At 40.5% G+C, this 20,789-nt stretch overlaps 1 long non-coding RNA gene across 2 annotated transcripts in view; it reads right to left on the reverse strand.

The window, feature by feature from the left end:
* Window positions 1-20,573, reverse strand: part of LOC139075723 (uncharacterized) — a 93,873-nt gene extending 73,300 nt beyond the window's left edge. The window contains exon 1 of one of the 2 annotated variants that reach the window (XR_011526429.1): window positions 20,447-20,573. This is a non-coding gene — a long non-coding RNA (uncharacterized lncRNA). The remainder of the gene's footprint in view (window positions 1-20,446) is intronic. The other variant, XR_011526428.1, reaches the window with a different exon arrangement.
* Window positions 20,574-20,789: the final 216 nt, after the last annotated feature.

A 20,789-nucleotide genomic window follows, 5' to 3' on the forward strand; every position in this document is an offset into this window, starting at 1 on the left:
CAAGTTACCAAATATGAAAATAAAATGACACAATTCTGTGGCAAATATCTGGAGGCACTGATGCTCTCATTTCTACCGGTGGGAATACAAATTGGTACAGCTCTTCTGGAGTATACTTTGGCGATTTTCTATAATCTTTAACCATGAAAAGCTACTTTTAAGTATTTATACTAAAGGAATAACTATGAATCTGTAAAAATTTTTAGGTATAATGATATTTACCACAGATTTGTTACAATATAAAATTAAGAAACCACATATACGTCTAACAAAAATAGATTTAATATGTAAACGATATAATACATCTATTTATGAGATTGCTATGGAATCATTAAAATGGAGTAAAGTGGCTATACTATTGTGGGTAGATGTCTGACATGTTATGAAGGGAAAAATACAGTTTCCAAATAGAAAATTTTGTATCATCCCCCTTTTGTGAGGAAAGGAGGAAATCTTCTTCTGGTACATTCCAAAAGGGTAAAAATAGTTATCTCAGGAGTATAGGAATGGGAGGCTTTTGTTTGTTTTGTTTTGTATGCTCTTATTTTTCTAAAGTTAGTTTACATTACTTATGTAATTAAAAAATAAAAATAGGCATCATAGTGAGCCATAACATTCATAATTAGCATGTGGTGAGATTCTTTCTCTTCCAATATAGCTTTAGTTTACCTGTAAGACTGTTTCCTAGGGAAAATCTGTGCTTTTAAAACAAAACAGACTGCCATAAATTATTTCAAACCTTGGAGCACTACATATTTAACAATTTATACGTTGAAGCACCATCTCCACAGAACTGAAATGTCTATAAATCTATATTGAGTGGCACGACTACATGAAGAAAGAGACAAAGGAGTCCCGGTCTGTTATCAAGACGAATATAATTACGGCAGCAACCATGGACAGTATCTGAGATGGATTTGCTGTGCCATACTTTCAAATCACAAATTAAAATCATTTTCTCAAGAAACAATCACAGGGTGAGCTTCATTGTATTTTCATGAAGACAATTTATCCAAATCATTTTGGGGAGAAAACGATATTAAAATAAACAAAACCATGGCAGAGGAAAGATAAAAATGAAAAATTGCACTGAGCAGTGGAGGAAAGCAGGTCTGAAGGAGACGAAAGTAAAGAAGTGTGGGTTTTCACTTTGATCTTTGCCAAAAGTCAATATTTGATAAAACTCTGTGTAGCCTCTGACAGGATCTAAATTATGTAAAGTATTCCTCTAGGTTAGAAGTCCAAATCAATTCATATTCCCACTCTTTATCAGACACTTTAAGGACCTGTATGCTAGTTTAGCCAGTTTTAATAATGCAAGAATCCAGTGATCTATGCTGGGAAAGGATTATTTTCCTTCAAAGCCAACACTATTAATTTTTCAGCAGCCATTATTGCTCTAATGAACCATTTCTTATCACGTCTAGATGCTCTGGATATGGGATTCCTACAACTTATGATAACAGTTTAACCACTGGGCTGCATAAAACTGTCAACCAAGATGAAATATAATTTCTCATATTTTTGCTTCCCTTTTTCCTCCTGTCTGTTTTCTTCAATATGTGAAAACAGCCTAGATCAAGTAAAGTCAACAACTGAGGACATTATACAGATAACTCAGCCCGTAAATCTATCAGATGCTGAACTGTCTAATTTGAACTCTTTCTCCTTATGGTCAAATCACTCACTAAAATGTTGAATAAAAAATATCATGAACAAGAAATTCCTCTTACGTTTGCTGTAAAGATTAAACACTTCAGTATAGCAAGAAAAAGAATTTTAAAAAGGTGTTTTGAATTGCTGGGGAAAACGGTAGTTTAAATGCAGTATCTTGACTCTAATTCCTTTTAAGAAGCCTACTGAAATGTTATATGTACACAAATATATATATATTTTTAATTGGAGTATCCTTAAATGAGTGTTGTTATACAAGAGAGGATTCAATCTAAGGTGAGAGCAACCTACAAGAGTCCTTCCTGATCCAGCATCCATGTTTCACAGGAAGACAGAAAAGATCCCAGCAGCACACTACCACGAACCTTCTTAATTTTAACAATCAAACTTGAGGGTAAGGACAGGCTGTGGGATAAACCAGCAGCAATCTTCTTGAAGCTCACACACACTCCTACAAAACATATGTAAATACAAAATTTTTAAAAAACCTGTAAAAGGAAAGAACATAAAATAAGCCTTGAACACATCCTCCCCAACACTAAACTCCAGAATATAACGGTGCAAATTTTTTAGAAAACATTATTGTCCCAAGATTCTTTGTCTAGCCTAGCCATCCTTTAAGGGATGCATCCTCTCACCAATGTCATTTCTCTCTGTTCTGAAAGTTTCAGTTGATATGAGAATGTAAGGGGTCTAGGCAGTCTTCGTTTTGCACAGTAGGGCAGAACCATAAAAATGACCATACAAGCTGAAACCGTGCAAAGTAGTCTTTGTTTCATGACCTTCAAAAATTTTTGTCAAGACATTAAAAACCCACTTACTGTCAGCTATAAACATATATTGGAATAAAGACGATAAACTAATATTTATTTGATGCACTGTAATTTAAAACATCAGAAGCATTGAGAATTAAGTGTTTTACTTCTTTGTAAAAAGTTCATCAGGAATAGTTTCAACAGTGCTCGCCTTCTTCTCATGGGATAACTTACTATATGGAGCACGCATCTTCTCTACCCTTTGGTAAGTTAGGGTCCTTTCTAAATCTGGATCACCTTCCAACATTTTATCCTTTGCACTTTTAATGTCATGAGAAATCTCTGAGTGCTCTTTTAAAGTGAAGTTTTTTTCTTGGTGTCACTTTCTCTATGACATCTTCATCCTTTTCATGACAACTACTTTCCTCATTTATGTCAGCAGGTTGGCCTTCACTAACTTGCTCTGGTTGCACATCTAGAATTGCTGGAAGGGCAGCAGTTTCTATATCCCCATGGTCGGTTATTTTTTCTATAATTCCACTTTTGTTCCATTCAAATTTTACTTCCAGTGTTATCACTTTTTGTTTCTTTGCTTCACCTTCATCTTTATTGGGTAATTCTCTCTTTCAATTATTCACTCTTGTCAAATGTCATGTGGGTTTATCACTGGGAGACAAGGAGACAGCACAACTATACACTTTGCTGTCTGTGCATGGACTGAATAACAGACGTACAGGGACAAATCACCAACAGACTGAAAGAAGTGACGTGATTGGTCACTGATCATGATGTGCATTTGTTATCAGGTAGTGATTTGGACTGAAGAGCTGGCGGAAAATTTGTACTGGAAGCAATTTCTCACAGTTAATATCTCACGGTAACTGCAATTTGAATGTGTTGTTTGGGGACTGGTGTTATTTAACTAAACCATGGTAACTGAAACTCCTGGATATCAAATCCATGCAAAGCAAGATCTGCCCGTATATTGGGATTTTTTTTTTAAGTCTGACTATTTCCCAATATTAGGATTCAAAATCAGAAGAGTATGCACTGAAAATGTACAAGAACTATTAGAAAGTTTAGCAAGGTGCAAGATCACAAAAGAATTTTACAAAAATTAATAGTAGTCTATATTGTAACAATCACTTTTAAAATGTAAGAGTTAATGATCATTTTCACAATAGCAAAAAAATATGAAATGCGTAGAATGACAGATACTGGAAACCGGTTCATTCAGCACCCATTTCTACTCCCTTCTAGCTTGCTTTCCCATACTACAGAGGCTGTAATCCTTAAAACTATAAGTTCCAATCTCTCTTGCAAGTAAGGTTGGATATGTGGTTTGGTTTCCACTGAGCAGAAGGACTTGCATGAAACTCAGGGGAGAAAGTAAGCAACACGAGGCAGCAGCCGCAGTGGGGGAAATCAGATCTTCTGGCGAGTTTGGTGGCTGAGCTGAGGAACTTTATTCCTCAGAGCATCTGTGGCAGGGTTTTGGGCATCCAGAATGTGCCAGAGGTCCTGACGGCAGTGACACGTCAGGAGCATGTTTCTTCTAGAATGGCCCCATGGTGTGGTCAGGCACTGTCCACCCGGCTGTTTTGTTCCTGGATGTCTGTCACCTAAGCCTGGTTGTCCAACTTTCTCAGAGGTTCTATACACTACTCAGTCTTTCTTTTCAGTAAACAACCCTCTTTCTGAGGATTATATTTTCTGTAAATAAGAACCCTGACCAAAACACTCAGGAATATATTTACCAAGAAATATATAGGATCCATACTATAATACTCTTCTGAGTTTTACAAAAATGGAGACTAATAAATGAAAACTGCATTAGATTTCTTTTGCTGTGTAACAACTTACCACAAACTTAGCAGCTAAAAATGGTACCCATTTGGTAGCTCACAGTTCTATAGGTCTGAAGTCCAGACATGACATGACTGGGTTCCCAGCTCAGGATCTCACAAGGCCAGAATCAAGGTGTTAAAGGATGTATTCTCATCTGCGTCTTGGAGTCCTCTTCAAGGCTCATTTAGGATGATCCCAGAATCCAGTTCTTTGCTGGCTGTCCATCAGGGGTGCTCTCAGCTCCAAGAGGCCACTCCCTGGTCCGTGCCACATGGTCCCCCTCCATCTTCAAAGCAGCAACGGAGAATGTCCCTCATCTGGAACCCCCTTTGAACTTTAAGTCTCTCTTTCAGGAAAGGTATAGTCCCTTTTAAGGGCCCACCTGGTTAGGCCCAGCCCATCTGGATAATCTCCCCTTTGATTAACCCAAAAGTCAACTGATTAGTGACCTAATCATGAGAGTGATAGCCCATAATATTCACAGGTCCTGCTCAGATGCAAGGCCCTGCCTAACAGAGAAACCAAACAGTGGGAACCTGAATAACCCTAAATTATTTCATAAAGATGATGCAAATTTTATCAAAATCTTACCAGAAGGTTCAGGGGGAACTTTAAAACACACTAATTTTCAAATTAAAAAAAAAAAAGCAAGCAAAACCAATCAACTTTGAAAAAGGAAAAACTGGGGGCTGGCCTGATGGCATAGTGGTGAAGTTCATGCGTTCTGCTTCGGTGGCCCAGGGTTCACTGGTTCAGATCCTGAGTGTGGACCTGCATACCGCCCATCAAGCCTTGCTATGGAGACATCCCACATAGAAGAACTAGAAAGACTTACAATTAGGGTATTCAACTATGTACTGGGGCTTTGGGGAGCAAAAAGGGGAAAAAAAAAGGGAAGATTGGCAACAGATGTTATCTCAGAGGCAATCTTCCTCACCAAAAAAAATAAAAAGAAAGAAAAAGAAAAAATATAATGGATCTTGCAGAAGCAGATGTAAAATTATATTATGGTTGTATTTATATATTTTATTTAAATTTTGCATTTGAAAGTCATTATAACTGAGCATGCTGCACTGAAACAGAAATAAATAGAACAGGGGCCAGCCTGGTGGTGCAGCGGTTAAGTTTGCACGTTCCACTTCGGTAGCCCAGAGTTTGCTGGTTCAGATCCCACTTGGCAAGCCATGCTGTGGTAGGCGTCCCACAAGTAAAGCAGAGGAAGATGGGCATGGATGTTAGCTCAGGGCCAGTCTTCCTCGGCAAAAAAGAGGAGGATTGGCAGCAGATGTTAGCTCAGGGCTAATCTTCCTCAAAAAAAAAAGCAAGAAATAGAACAAATTATTGGAACAAAGGGAAAAAACTATGGAAAGACTAGAAAAAGTGGAAATAGATCCAAATATTTATAGATGGTTACATATGATAAAGGGTTTTTGTCTAGTTGGTTAGAGAAGAATGGATTATTCAATAAACGATGTTGGTAAAACTGCTTAAATATTTGTGTAAAAATAAAATTATGTAGCTACTTCATACTACACACTAAAATAAATTCCAGCTGGGTGATAAATATAATTCAGAAAATAAAACTGTAAAAATATAAGAAGGAAAATAGGTAAATATCTCATTTCTGAGTGAAGAAGAGAAAACATACAGAAAAGTACATATGTTTGACCACAAATAAAGACATTTTTGGCCCAAAAACACCACTTAACAGGCAAAAAACAAAAGGAGAAAAAATTGCAAGTTTCATGAGAGATGCCTTAAAGTCTTTTTTTTTTTTTTTTTTTAAAGATTTTATTTTTTCCTTTTTCTCCCCAAAGCCCCCCGGTACATAGTTGTGTATTCTTCGTTGTGGGTTCCTCTAGTTGTGGCATGTGGGACGCTGCCTCAGCGTGGTCTGACGAGCAGTGCCATGTCCGCGCCCAGGATTCGAACCGAGGAAACACTGGGCCGCCTGCAGCGGAGCGCGCAAACTTAACCACTCAGCCACGGGGCCAGCCCCAAGGTTCTTTAAAGACAATATGGAAAAGCAAAACCCTCCAATGGAAAAAACAAATAATGGAAACAAACAGACAATTTACTTAAGAAAAAATTTAAATGCCAACAAGTTTTGAAAATGTTCAGTCTAACTATTAATCAAACTAATGCAATTAGTCAAATAACAATGAGCTATCTTTTTTTTTTTTTGCCTTGCAAAATGCAATAATTTTAAAATATGTTGGTAAAGACATCCAGAAACTAACCTGCTTATTCACCACCAGGAACGTACAAGCTGATGATATTCTGGGAAAAGCAATTTGGTTTTGGCAAAGGCTTCAAAATGTGCTACTCCAGGTCTTACTAATTCTACTCATGATCATTTGTAGAATTTTATAATTATTTATTTAGCAAACACTTATGTAATATGTTCTACATGTAGAATTTTATATTTATTTATTTAGCAAACACTTATGTAATATGTTCTACATGCCAGGCTCTGTCCTAAGGACTTTGCAAATATTGACCCATTTAATCCTCACAACAGCCTGATGAGGTAGGTACCGGTACCATATCCCCACTTTACGAATGAGGTAAGTAAGGCACAGTGAGGTAAAGTAACTCACTCAAGGTTGTCACACAGTCGCTAAGGGGTAGAGCCAGGATTCAAACCCAGGCACCTGCTCCACAGCCCAAGCTTCTAAACTCTGTGCTCTACAGCCTCTCATGTGATCTATGGAACGCGAAATAAATATTCTCAAAAGTTGTCCCACAGAATCAGCCCGTCAGCGCTCAAACTATCTTTATAATGCCTTCTTCCCAATATTCCCCTTCAGCGAATACCACATTTCTCTGCTCCCTCACAGGACAGCTTCTCGAAAAAGCTGTCGACATGTACTGTGTCCTCTTCTTCACTTCCCATCTTTTGCTCAGCCCACTCCAATCCGACATCTGTCACACCCACTAATTTACTGAAAAGGTGTTCTTCAAACTCACCAGTGACCCCCACTGCAAAATCCACCAGACACTTTGACATTTTACCTTATTTGACGTCTCCGTGACATTCAACAAAGTTGACCTCTCCATCCTCCTTGCTGTACTTTCTCTTCAGCTTTCATGACACTATGTCCGCCTCATTTTCTTCCTACTATTCCAGCAACTTCCTTATCATGTTGCTTACTAGCACCTTCTCCTTTACCCCACCTTTGTCTCCTTTGATGATTTTAACCAGTCTCTTGCTTTAAGTGTCGTCTATGTGCTAACCACTCCCAAATTTATTCTCCATCTCAAAACTCTCATCTGAGCTCCAGACTCACTTGTCCAACTAAATGTTTGGCATCTGTGATTAACTTTATGTAAGTTTGATTGGACTGAGAGATGCCCAGATAGCTGGTAAAACATTATTTCTGGGTATGTCTGTGAGGGTATTTCTGGAAGAGATTAGCGTTTGAATTGGTGAACTGAGTAAAATAGACGGCCTTCCCCAATGTGGTGGGCATCCCCCAGTCCTTTGAGGGCTGCAATAGCACAAAAAGGTAGAGGAGAGTGAATTCACTCTCTCTTTTTTTTTGAGGATGAACAGCCCTGAGCTAACATCTGCTGCCAATCTTCCTCTTTTTGCTGAAGAAGACTGGCCCTGAGGTAACATCCATACCCATCTTCCTCTACTTTATACGTGGGACGCCTGCCACAGCATGGCTCGCCATGCGGTGCCATGTCCGCACCCGGGATCAGAACCGGTGAACCCTGGGCCGCCGAAGCGGAACATGCAGACTTAATCACTGCGCCACCGGGTGGCCCCTCACTCTTTCTTCTTAAACTGAGACATCCATCTTCTCCTGCCCTTGGACATAAGAAGTCCTAGTTCCTGGGCTTTCGGACTCTGATTGAGACTTATACCAACGGCCCCCACCTCCATCCTCAGGCCTTCGGAGCCAGACTGAATTGTACCACTGGCTTTCCTGCGTCTCCAGCTTGCAGATGGCGGGTCATGGGACTTCTCAGCCTCCATAACCACATGAGCCAATTCCTATAATAAATCTCCTCTTACATATCTGTATACATTCTACAGGTCCTGTTTCTCTGGAGAACTCTAACTAATGCAGCATCTCTACCTGGATATCTCACAAACCTATCAAAGCTAACTTGTCAAAAACAGAACTCCTGAATCCATCCCACGCCCAAACCCTGCCACCCACTCCCCCGGTAAATCTCTTGCCTCCACTACTGACTGCATCACAATAAATGGCACCAATATCTACCTAATTGTTCAAGCCAGGAGGTTTGAGATTATTTGGGAAAGATCGACTCATTTCCTCCATTTGGCCACAATGTCCTGATTATTTACCTCCTGAATATCTTTTTAAATTATTCACTTTGCTCTGTCTTCACTGCCAAACCACCATCATATCTCCGCTGGACTACCGCAATAACTTTCTAAATATTCTCCCTCCTGCCATGTTTGGCCCCCACGATACAGTCTTTACATGACAGCCGAAGTAGTCAGATAACATCAATCCTCTGCTTTAAATACATCGATGGCTTCCTCTTGCACTCAGAATACAATACAAACTTCTTAATACTAGGCCCTGCAGGAGCTAGCCCTTTCCTACTTCAACAGTCTCATCTTAGTGCCCCCTCCCTCTTACTCATGACCTTCCTTGGACGTAAAAATCTCTTTTGCACTTTGCATATGCTGTTCCCTCCACAGGCTCCCACCCCTCCACTCCCAGTTTTTCACCTGACTCATTTCTTCTGACTCTTCACTTCTCAATTTATAAGTCACCCCTCAGAACAGCCCTCCCCGACCACCTCATTCTAATGACTCAATAATCCTGCTCCAAATTATTGTTTGTCTTCACGTCGTTTCCTCAATTTGCAGTTACCTATTGTGAAAGAACCTGCTTTTTTACCTATTGTGAAAGACACCGTTTTTGAGGTTTGACCTTGGACAACTTTTAGATCCCCGCCTCTCTCCCCTGCCTGCATGACAGAACCTCAAATCCTTCCCGTTCTGTGGCAGCAGGAAGTTCAGACCGCACCAGTCCCCACCTCCTGGCCACTAGAAAGGCCCAGTCCACTGTTCCTACTTGGCTCATGCCTTCTGGGTCAGCTTGCCGCTGCCCTGCTCTTTCTAGAATGTCCCATTATGTGAGTAATAAACCTTCTCATACCCTCTTCGTGCTTGAGGCATCATCAGTTTTGATATCCAAACCAATTTTAGGTGTGAGTTGATCCGTCCTCCGTGGGGCAACCACAAAACATTTATGCCTGTTGGTTTATTTGTTTATTATCTGTATCTCTTACTAGACTAACCTGCATGAGGGTAGGAACTAAGGCTGTTTTGTATATTTATATTCAGCCATGTACAAGTCTTGACATATACTAAGTACTCAGTCAACATTTGGAGATTGATCAAATGACACGCATTACAGCACTGTTAATAATAGTGAAGAATTTGGGAGAGGGGGTTAATCCCTTAACAATAGGGGATTAATTAAATCAATTACTTAGATAAATGGAGTATTAATGATATTGAAAAAATGCTTAATGGCTTTGGAAAAATTTTCTATGTATTAGTGAAAAGAGAAGATTACAGAAAGAATAAACATAGTATAATCGTGTTTTCCTAAAATTTGTGTGTGTGTATTAATGCACAGTTAAAGATTGAAAGAATATACTCTAAATTATGAATAGTGATTATCTGTAGGCAGGTGATTTTAATTTTACCTTTTGTACCTCTCTGTATTTTAAAAAAAATCATGATGAGTATGTATCCTTTTATAACTGGATAAGAAGGCTACTGGACATATTTTAAGATGGCAGCCATGCATTGTGAGATTACTGAGTCTGAATTTTCAGGATCTTAAATTTCAGTTACCATATGTCTCACCAATAACTACCATGAAGGTACTCTTTTGACCATTAAAAACTACGACAAACTACTATACAATGTTAATTTCATCATCCCGGTCAGGAAAAGTCCTGGATTCTGAATTTATGCCTGGGAAGGAAAGGTGTTCCTGCTTCATTCTATTAACATGCACTGTTTGCAAATAAAGTGGTTAAAACTCTCCTTTGACGACCTAAATGCCCATCAACTGATGATTGGATGAAGAAGATATGGTATACATATACAATGGAATAGTACTCAGCCATAAAAAAGGACAAAGGCGTCCCATTCACAACAACATGGATGGACCTTGAAGGTATTATGTTAAGTTAAATAAGCCAGACAGAGAAAGACGAACTCTGTATGACTCCACTCATAGGTGGAAGTTAAACATAGAGACAAAGAGAACAGATTGGTGGTTACCAGGAAAAAGGGGGGTGGGGGAAGGGCACAAAGGGTGAAGTGGTGCACCTACAACATGACTAACAATAATGTACAACTGAAATTTCACGAGGTTGTAACCTATCATAATCTTAATAAAAAGTTAAAAAAAAAAAACCTCTCCTTTGAGTAATAACGCAAGTCAGTGTCCAGTTCAAGTTAATGTCACACCTCTCTGTATCTCATTGCACTTCCCCTATGGCTCCTTTCTCACGAATATGCCTGTTTCTTTTGAAAAAACAAAGCGCACTTTCTTTGTTTTACCAGGTGTCCCAGATGCCTAACCTGCTGGCTTGCTGGGCCTTGCTTCGCCAGAAGTTCTTCCCTTCGTACCCCTCTCCGTGAGCCAGGCCTGGTGACCTGCTGCCTCCTCATCCCTCTGTCCCTTCAAACAAGCCTTCCCTGTCATTCTCGCTATAGCACCCAACCTCTATCTGCAGAAACTTCTTACCATTCTCCAGCCCCGGACCTCACCTCCTGCCTTCCTTTCAAGCCTGTCACTTCTGTAGTAGGTAGAAACTGACAGAGCTACAGCTAGAAACCTGGAACTGAATAGCAAAACCCTACCCTTCCATAGCCACATGTGAAGAAGTTTCTGAAAAACAGATGCACAGAGCTCAAGGCCAGGCAAATGAACACCCGTTATTACTCTGAGGTTTACTCCACACACCAAGGGGAGACCCCTGGTAAGCTGGGTAGGATTGTATGGCTAATTCCATCTGTCTGAGCTGAAGAGCAGCCTATGAGATTGCCTTTCTCTTTCCCCTAAGGCCTGTAGCCTTAACTCAACCTTAACTCTCAGTGCTTTGTAGTAAGAAAAAGCAAAACACAGAACAGAAGGAGAAAGGGAGCATCCATGTCAGATCCCAGGCTTTCCACGAGTGTGTGACTCTGTGCAAGTGTAAAGAGCTTCCAGTCCCTTTTACTGGACTGGACTGGTGAGAAATCAAGGCTCCCCAACACTTAGGCCAAATAAGTGTCCTTAACATTCATCTTTCCCTATTACTTTGGCATAGGGCTGACTGGGAGGAGAGGGATGCACGAGGCCTTGAGTCCCCAGTAAAGGCCAATTCTACATTACTTGGAACATGTTTGTAAATGAATGGATGGATGAATAGTTATATAAACTCCAACTAGTGCCTGATGTTAGGTGCCAATTGGTTATAGAGATGCCACCTTGAGCCATTAAAGTAATCCCTAAGGCAATATAAAGCAGTCTTCTGAATTCATGAGGACCACTCTACACCTGAACCAATTCCCATGCTTTGTCCTTTTGTTATTGTCTTTGTTCTTGACCCTACTTTAACCGATATTTCCTGCAATGTCAATATCGAATGTGACCCTAATTTCCTTCCAGTTCCACTTTTGCTTCTCGCTTTAGATAGTGACCTTTGTCTATGCTTGCCCCAGGATCCAGCCTTGTCCTGTCTCAGAATGAGGCTGAACCATACCAGCCTTGACAAAGCTTTGTGACCTCACTGGCTATCTGAGAAGAACGGACAAATGGAAGGAGATGAAACTAAACAAAGGTAAGTCTAGAGTATTTGATCCTCTGCTCTTCTAGAAGGGGGTGTGGTGGGGGGAAGTCACAGGTTGAAACAGCCAAATGGCCAGTCTTGCCAGGTCCTATACTAAAAGAAAAATAATTTCTCTTACATTATTACAGAGTCTAAAGTATAGCCTTTGTTTTGTTAACACCGGTACATTTTTTAAACCTGTCCTCAAACATCATTGCTCTCTTTTACCACAGATTGCTTGAGCAACAGCAGCAATTTGCAGCCAGTGCTAGCAATATTCATTTTGCAAACTATCTTTGCTAAATGCTCCAAATTCCTACTGTACAGGGTGTTCAAAGTCTCGGTCGACCCTACTCCCAAACTGTGCTGTATTATAAGTCCCAAATAAGCACCGTTTCTGCAGGGAATAATGCCTGCTCAATCCCATTAACAGTGATAGCGTGAATGACCATAAGCCATTAATTTTGATGAGATCAGGTTCGTATAACCTCAAAGATTCAACGGAAGCCACAGGAGACACTGAAGTATTCCCACTTTAGTTCCTTTAATGAATAAAAATGTGAAAGTAGTTACAGTCCTCCTGACAGCTGGGCGCCACAGGCCCAAGGAAAAGTTCACCCTGTCAGCAGCTACAAGAGAAAAGTGCCAAGGAATTATTGCATTAGCTCGGTAAGAGTCTAATGGCCAAAAGATGGGGGTAAAAGGCACTGAACACACCAGGCAGAAATTACCCTGAGTCCTAAAAAGGCTTTTATTAGGGTGAGCAATTTTATTTCTTAAGAATTCAGCAATATGGAACAAATTATTTGCTCAAGAGTCTGCAGTCATCCTGGAAAAATATATCAGGATCTCAGGGCTCACTTAACACCTCCTGGACAGCTATTTTCAAAATGCAGTGGGAAGAAAAGACTCGGAAGTTGTCCTCATAACTCATGAGCACATTTCCAACAGGTAATTTTGTTTTCAACTTTCATTACTCATTAATATTCAATTTAGGTCTCCTCTTCTTTCGGTGTGCGTGACATTTGTGAGCTTCGGTCTTTCATTTGGGGTGTCTGCACAAGCTTGCTTGAGTATGAGAGAGAGTTTCTGACTTGCCAGAAGATGAGATTCACTGCTTGTTCCCAAAGGAATCGGGGGAGGGAGAAAGCAATGATTTTGCTTTTCTGACTTGCAAATCCCTTGTAAAGGGAAAATCATAATTCATAGCCCCATATGTACAAAATGTTTCCAACGAGTTTCATTTTGGAGGTATAAGCAATGAATTTTCTGCTAAATGCAGCAGATCCAGTCACTATACTTATAAAACAAAATGCGTTTGGATTCTGAATATGAAATGTAATCTCTGGGTGCAACAAATTCCAAATCAGCATTAAAAAAATCTTCAAGAGCAGCTATCGAAAATGACCTACAATTAGTAATTATTGTACGATTTTGGATCCCATTTCTTTTGTAGCAAGTTGTGCTCTGGCAACCGCTGTGAAAATAGGTACAGAGATGGATCAATAAACAGTATCCTTAATCTTTGTCTCCAACATTAGAGATGCAGTTTCACTCTTTTTTATATAACTGGTGTGGTAAGGTGATGAAGAGCCCCTTAAGATATCCAGGTACTAATTCTCAGTACCTGTGAATGTTACCCTATATGGCAAAAGTGACTTTACAAGTGTGATTAGGTTAAGGATTTTGAGATGTGGAGACTATCCCGATCATCCAGGTGGGCCCTAAATATAACCATAAGTGTCCTTATATGAGAGAGGCAGAGGCAAACTTGATTTAAGAGACAGAAGAGGAGAAAGTGAAATATCAAAAAAAGCAGAGAGAGACCTGAAGATGCTATACTGCTGGCTTTAAAGATGGAGAAAATGACCATGAGGCAAGGAATGCAGCTCCAGAAACTAGGAAAGGCAAAAAATGGATTCGTCCCTAGAACGTCCCAAGGGAGCCAGGCCCCTCTGACATCTTGGATGCTAATTTCCCTCCGACCTCCAGAACTGAAAGAGAATAAACGGGTGTTGGTATAAGCCACCAGCTGTCAGGTGATTTGTTGCAACAGCCGCAGGAAACTAATACAACTGGTTATCAAATTTTCTGGGTTTGTACTGCTAGTGGGATACATGGTCTTGCTTGTCTCTTTTTATCTTTACCTTTAAGAGTGTTAATACAAAAGACCTTGAGTTCATGGACATTTGGCTATATGATAATAGGGAGAAATCTCTCGCCTCCTTGTCACAGATTTTACAATAAGAAGGTTTTTTTTAAACTATGGTGCTTTTTTAAATTATATGACAAATTAAGTTTAGGAAGATAAGTAAAGATAGATAAGGAAAAAAAGAAAAAGGAGGAAGACAAGGAGAAAGGGGGAGGGGAGAAAAAAGAGGAGGGGAGTGAGAGAGAGAGTGAGAGCTGGAATGATAGACACTTGTGCTGCTCACCAGTATTTCCAATTCACCCTCTTCAGGGCACAGAAGAGCACTTCCCTGCCCCTTCAATTTAGATGTGCCTATTTGGTTGTGAGCAAAAGGGACATGTGGCCCTTCTACATGGGAGCATGTAATTGCCAGTGCAATAACCCAAAGTGCGCCCTTCCAACTACTGCAGTGACCAGGCGGTTGAGGCTCCAACAACCTGAATAGATCTCTGAGTGAGAGCAACATGGAACAGAGCCCTCCCCTATGAAAGTATCCAAAGTTTATTTTGACCAGAAAATAAATTTCTGTTGCTTAAAGTCACTGAGATATTAAGGTTATTGGTTACCACAGCATAACCTTGCCTATACTATTGTGGATGGATGGATGGATGGGGATGGATTGATAGATGGATGGATACATATATACATAGATGCATAGATAGATACATAGATAAGCTATCTGGATGGATACATATATACATAGATGCATAGATAGATACATAGATAAGCTATCGTGACCGATGAAAGAATAACTGGAAAAGATGACACTGTTTCTGCAGAATGTGTGGAAGAGTACCTTCTGCCATATAATAGAGAGAAGTAGCAAAAGCTTTGCAGACAGAGTGCTTATCTTATTCATATTTATATCTCTAGCACTTAGCACAATGTCTGGTACTCATTGGACACTAAGTGATTTAACAAAGAAACTATTTTTTAAAGATGACAGCATGATGCCAAAACTTTGTAACAGAAAACCCCCATCATGACCTCCGAAGGTTTGGTTCAGCCCAATCAAAGTAAAACTAGAGTCACAATCGAAACCAAGACAGCCCAGGCCAGAATGGAACTTAAAGACGTTCTGCCTTCATTGGAACCAGAGTTTCCAGGGTTCTTCTCAGCATCCCATAGATCTTTGAGAAAAAATGCCTGGGCGTTTACAAACCTGCAGTAGCCAAAACCCACAAACCTGAGACCTGAGTTATCCATTCGTCTTCCTCAGTGAAGGGATGCCCGATATTCTGCGGTTCTGCCTGATATTGGTCTACCAGAGGACAAATATGGTGCACTACAAACTCTTTCTAAGAAAAGTAAATAGTGAGTGTTTAAACATATGACTATTCTAACCTTCCCTGGATTTTACCTTTACTGCTCTCAAATTGTCTATGATCTAATAGGGAAGATTATCAGAGCCTTTCTAAAACAATTATTTGTTTTATATTTGTGAAAAAGAAAATCGTAAGTCCTGGGCTACTTGAGTGCAGTTTTGGATGTAGTACCTCACATAGCAATTCCATGTGGAGAAAATACCCAGGTGACCGTATGGATGGCCATCTGAATAGAGAAAGAGTGGGACCATGACAGGCAAAAAATATGTGGCTATGGTTCTTTTGGTCCCATGTAACAAATCAATTCTGTCTCACTTAAGCAAGAAACAAATTAGCCAAAAATAAAATTTTGAAGGATGGGGTAGGGTAGGAGTGGGGGGGGGGATAGGGGAGAGGGGTTGTTGCACAGAAAGAAAGAAAGAAACAAGAAGCCCTAAGAAAGACAGAAGTCACTGTGGCTTCAAAGACCTCAGCTAGAGAAAACAATGAACCTTCTCTCAAAAGCTGTCTCAGTTCAACCTTCCATATTTCTATATTTCTAAGGAAAAGGACCTGACTGGCCCAGCTTATGTGAGTCCAGCCTGGGGTCATTCACATTTGACCAACAGGAGGTCTTATAGACCATCCATGATTAATATGGCATCCTATTCTGTTTGGAGAAAATTTTCAGTCGAGGTGGAGTCACTGTGAGGTGGAACATGAACTGGTACATGAAACATCTACTTCAGGAGAGAACGGAGAAGTGATGAATTGAAGAATAGTGCTTTGGGCTACAAGATAACAGAAAACCTCTAAATAATTATGGTTTGGGGGTTGGGGGTAGGAGGTTATTGTTTGTTTTGGGGGACTGGGGTGGGGATTACTTCATAAGAAGTCCGGTTAACCATTCAATGCCAGAATTTCCAAAATTCTGCTGGCTTTTCCCTCATAGTCATGAGCATCCCCAATCATCTCCTCTGAAATCCAGGTAGGAAGAAGGAGAAAAGGGAGGGGATGGTGCCTAGAACCAGAAAGTACAACTATCAACTTAATATCCACATGCAAAAGAATGAAGTTGGTCCCTTACCTCACACCATATGCAATAACTAACTCAAAATGGATCAAAGACGTAAGTGTAAGGGCTAAAATTATAAAATTCTCAGACGAAAACATTAAGTAAAAATTTTTGTTACCTTGGATTAGAAATTGTTTACCAGCTATGACACCTAAAGCCCAAGCAAAAAAAATAGACAAATTGGACTTCATGAAAATTAAAAACTTTTGTGCTTCAAAGGAAAAAATAAAGATAGTGAAAAGACAATACACAGAAGGGAAGAAAACATTTGCAAATCATTTACCTAAGTCTCTATTATCCAGAATATATAACTATTACAACTCAACGATATAAAAACAAGTAATCCAATTAAAACAATTGGCAAAGGATCTAAATAGACATTTATGCAAAGAAGGTATAAAAATGGCCAATAAGCACATGAAACGACTCAATATCCCATTCCTAATGGGAAATGTAAATCAAAACCACAACGAGATACCCCTTCACACCCACTAGGGTGCCTACAATAAAAAAGACACACAATAACAAGGGTTGGCAAAGATGCAGAGAAATCAGAACCCTCCTACATTTCTGGGTGGAATGTAAAATGGTGCAGTTGCTTTGGAAAATTGTTTGGCAGCTCCTCAAAAATTTGTACCTAAAGTGTGCATATGCCCCAGCAATTCCACCTAGCTATATACCCAAGAGAATTAAAAACAAACGTTCACAGAAAACCTTGCACACAAGTTCATAGCATAATAGCAAAAAGTGTAAACAGGGGCCAGTCCAGTGGCATAGTGGTAGAGTTCACGTGCTCCACTTTGGTGGCCCAGGGTCCACGAGTTTGGATCCTGGGCACAGACCTACACACTACTCATCAAGCCATGCTGTGGCAGCATCCCGCATACGACGTAGAGGAAGGTTGGCACAGAAGTTAGCTCAGGGACAATCTTCCTCACCAAAAAACAAAACAAAATCAAACTGTAAACAACCCAAATGTCCATCAACCAAGAAATGTATAAACAAAATGTGGTATATCTTTACAATATAATATCATTCAGTCACAAAAACTATATATTCTAATACATGCTACATATGGATGAACCTTGAAAATACTATGCTAACTGAAAAAAAGCCGGACCCAAAGCTACATATTACATATCCTATTTATATGAAATATCCAGAACAAGCATAGACAGAAAATAAATAATTATTTGCAGAGTCTAAGAGAAGAGAATATGAAGTGACTGCTAACAGGTAGGAAGGTTCTTTAGGGGTGAAGAACATGCTCTAAAATTAAATATTGTTGATGACTGCACAACTGTGAATATATTAAAAGTCATTGAACTGTACACTTTAAATGGCTGAATTACACGGTATGTGAACTATATTTCAATAAAGCTGTTAAAAACAAGATTTATAAACTAAAAAAAATGAAAGGAAGAAAAAGTACAGACTTCCCCAGAAACCACAGCAGAATTTTTGCTGTCTTGTTGACATAACTGGTTTTACCCATAGGTAGAAGTAACTTCATGGGATTATGACTTCAGGGGTTCTGAAAAAGTTTCCATGTCACCTGCCAATACTGCCCAGGGCAACTCAGCATTACTTGTAGCAAGAAAGACAATGACCCAGGCTTTGAAGTGAATTTAGACCCTGGTTTTAACTGTAGCTCTGCCACTTTGGAGAAACTCACATCCTCTCATTAGGCCTCTGGAAGATGCTGTCAGGACTCTGCCCATTTCCCCTCTGATCCATTTTCATTTTTGTGCAGACTAACTTATGATGTTTTTCCTTCTTAAAGGCCTGCACCACCTTTCTTTGTCAGAGACATCCTCAGGCTGACAGAGAGCCCCAAGTACTGAAGATGGCAACCCTTGGCCAGCAACTGATGGGTACAGAGGTTTAAATATAAATACCCTAGTCACCTTGCCCCTATGAGAACATTCTTGAAGACCCACAGTGACTATAGAGCTTCCTGTGATTTAAGGTCAAAACTGAACACCTTTGCTTGGCCTCCTAACCTTCTCCATGCCAATTTCCCCACCCCAGCTAGCGAACATTTCCTAATATCCCTTCCACAGGAATCCTCATCACAGAGTCTGCTTCTGGGGAACCCAACCTAAGGGAGCCTCAGTTTCCTTATCTACCAGATGACAATTATAAGCATAACAAGGATAAAGCTCTATGATCACAATAGAGCAGTCCCTTGATAAATAGAGATTCCTCTCTGAAGTCTAGAACCATGACCTGACAGAACATGCTGTGGGAAAGATTGGCCCTGAGCCAACATCTGTTGCCAATCTTCCCCTGTTTGCTTGAGGAACATGGTCCCTGAGCTAACATCCATGCCAGTCTTCCTCTACTTTGTATATGAGACACCACCACAGCACAGCTTGATGAGCAGTGTGTAGGTCCACACCCAGGATCTGAACCTTTGAACCCTGGGCCACCGAAGCAGAGTGTGTGAATTTAATCACTACACCACTGGGCCAACCCCTGACAGAACATTCTTTTTTTTTTTAAGATTGGCACCTGAGCCAACATCTGTTGTCAATCTCCTTTCTTTTTTCTTCTCCCCAAAGACCCCTAGTACATAATTGTATATTCTAGTTGCAGGTCCTTCTAGTTGTGCTATGTGGGATGCCGCCTCAGCATGGCCTGATGAACAGTGCTAGGTCCACACCCAGGATCCAAACCAGCAAAACCCTGGGCCAGCAAAGTGGAGTGCACCAACTTAACCACTCGGTCACGGGGCTGGCCCCTGACAGACCATTCTTATCCTTCAATAACTTCCTGTAGACTGTGAACACAAAGACTACAAGGAACAAGGATGTAGTGGAATGAGTGAGTGAATAAATGGAGAAAAGAAAAACGAACAGTCTTGGATGCAGTAGAGCATAGCATTTGAGAAAGTGGACTCAGGGAAGCTGACCTAAGTTTAGATCTCAAGTATTCCAGCTACCTGGGCACACTATTTCTGTTTCTATTTTCCCCTCTGTAAAATGGGGATAATAAGAGTACCAGTCTCATAAAGTTGTTGGGAGGATTAAATGAGATCGTGAGTAGACAGCACCTGATATAAATAAAAATTAAGTATTGTTATTGTGGTCATGGTGCAGCGACAGTAACTTTTATTGTAGATGTGTGTAGCTGCAGTAGTGGAAGTAATCTGGGGGCACCAAAAGCAAACTTTCCTGACTTCACAATTTTGCCACAACTGAAGTTAGATTCAATTTGACAACTAGGCTAAATTCCAAACACCTTACAGCAGATGCAGTTTCAAATTTCATTCCAAAGGATGAAACTCTATGCCTCATGTTGAGCGTTGGAAGTGTTTTGCCTGGTGGCAGAAGGCACTAGGCTTCTGTTTCAGGCAGGTGACACCAGGCAGAGATTTTAATCAGCCCCCGAGGGGGTCTTCCCAACACCACCCAGGCTTCTGGTACTGGGAGAAGCACCGCGGCTGTCAAACTGACACTTTGCTGAGCAGGAAAGCATCGTAAAATAACATAGGGTAGATGTATATATACTTGTGTTTAATTTTAAAATGATGAAAAATGCATGGCAGTAGGACTCAGTCAGGCATAAATTACAGAGAGTGGCATGTCAGTCAGCAAGCACAACAATGAGACGTAAGAAGATGGAGGAATAGGTAAACACCTGTCGAGGGCTGCCTCGTACGCAGCTGAGACACAGCACAGCGAAGACGAAGACAAAAGGCAGCTCTGGAAGTGGCGTACACCTCGCCCGAAGCAGACTCCCCTGGGAAACCAGAGACGAGCTTCAGTTGTACCTGTGTGAAGAGAACGGCTTCATACATTCTGACTCAGGTTCAGTGCGACTAGTGTTCCTGCTTCCCGCACGGTCTGTTCTCCACCAAGGGCCAGAGTGAACCTTTCACAACCAATACCAGTTCATGTGACAACCCTGTTCAAAAACCCTCCAAGGGCTTTCCTCACACCTTGTACAAAGTCCAAAGTTCTTACCATGACCAGCAAATCCCAACCTCATCTAGCCCCTGGGTCCTTAGTTGACCTCCTCTCCCGCCCCTCCTCCCCTCACTCACTTTACTCCAGCTCACTACCCTCTATTATCTTCCTCAAATTTGCCAAGCACATGCCCTCTCCAGGACCTTT

The sequence above is a fragment of the Equus przewalskii genome, chromosome 14 (genome assembly GCF_037783145.1).
Source record: "Equus przewalskii isolate Varuska chromosome 14, EquPr2, whole genome shotgun sequence".
Lineage (NCBI taxonomy): Eukaryota > Metazoa > Chordata > Mammalia > Perissodactyla > Equidae > Equus > Equus przewalskii.